General features: G+C 39.8%; 1 protein-coding gene across 1 annotated transcript in view; it reads left to right on the top strand.

Annotated features, from left to right (window-relative positions):
* Positions 1-1,067, top strand: part of ELP1 (elongator complex protein 1) — a 79,042-nt gene that overhangs the window by 53,502 nt on the left and 24,473 nt on the right. The gene's annotated exons all lie outside the window — the stretch shown is intronic.

Here is a 1,067-nt window from a genome sequence, read left to right as displayed (position 1 = left end):
ACGTGGCTGGCGCCTTAGCCGGTTGAGCTATAGGCGCCGAGCCCATATCCTCTTTTGTTACTTGCATTACTCCCTTTTTCTTGGGATTATAAAAATATATGAGATTATCACTTATTCTGGTTATTAGATCTGTGGGCTTGTCTATAATTCCTCTCAGTTTCCAAGCTGTGCCCTTTTTACAAGTGTTGACAATTCTTTATTTTAGGCCTTTTAATTATTTATTCTGACTCCGTTATCACTTCTGCTCTAGAAACTTACGTGATTGGTAGTTTATACCTCCTAGTTCCTATTACCTTCTCTTATGTTCTTTACTATACTTAATTCTCTGAGATGTTTAGTAAAAGAAGGTACAAAGGGCAGTGGTCAAAGATATCTTCTTCTCTTCAGTCCTTAGGGAACAAAGTGGGCAAAGATTTTTGAGAAATGTTAATCCAGTGGAGTCAGTTTGTATGCACATTTAACTCAGGCAATTTGCACAAACCAGCAAAAGAAAGATGACTACTTAAATAATGGAGGTGATTCTACCTTTTTTCCAGTGATAATATGTCCTGGAATAGGCATGAGATGAGAGTCAATAGTACACATCAGGGTGCAGTTGCCTCTCAGTGTGGTTTATCTCTGTTGGGCCAAGAGCGAGGAGTATCTAAAGACATTGCGTGACCTGAGACATAAGTCAGCTGCCTCCATCTAGTGCTCAACCAAAGAAACAGCATTCTTTTCCTGTTAGGGAAGAAATAGACTAGCGAGAGATCCTTGGTCAGTTTCACTTATGCATACTTTGGGAAGCATTTTTTTCAAGACAAATTTTGAGTATATCTGAAGACTCAGTGGTATATATATCCATTCTCCTTACAGAAATTACAAAATACATAGTTTGATACGTAATAAATAAAGATATTAAAGAAACACTTTGGCCAAAGAATCTGTTCAGTTTTGTTGTCAGGCTCAGTGCCTGTGGCTCAAGTGGCTAAGGCGCCAGCCACATGTGCCCAAGGTGGCGGGTTCAAATCCAGCCTGGACCCACCAAACAACAATGACGGCTGCAACCAAAAAAAAATAGCCGGGTG

The sequence above is a fragment of the Otolemur garnettii genome, unplaced genomic scaffold (genome assembly GCF_000181295.1).
Source record: "Otolemur garnettii isolate 467f Iridium unplaced genomic scaffold, OtoGar3 scaffold00014, whole genome shotgun sequence".
Taxonomy (NCBI): Eukaryota; Metazoa; Chordata; class Mammalia; order Primates; family Galagidae; genus Otolemur; species Otolemur garnettii.
The sequence above is the reverse complement of the archived record's forward strand: the minus strand, read 5'-3'. Positions and strand labels throughout refer to the sequence as shown.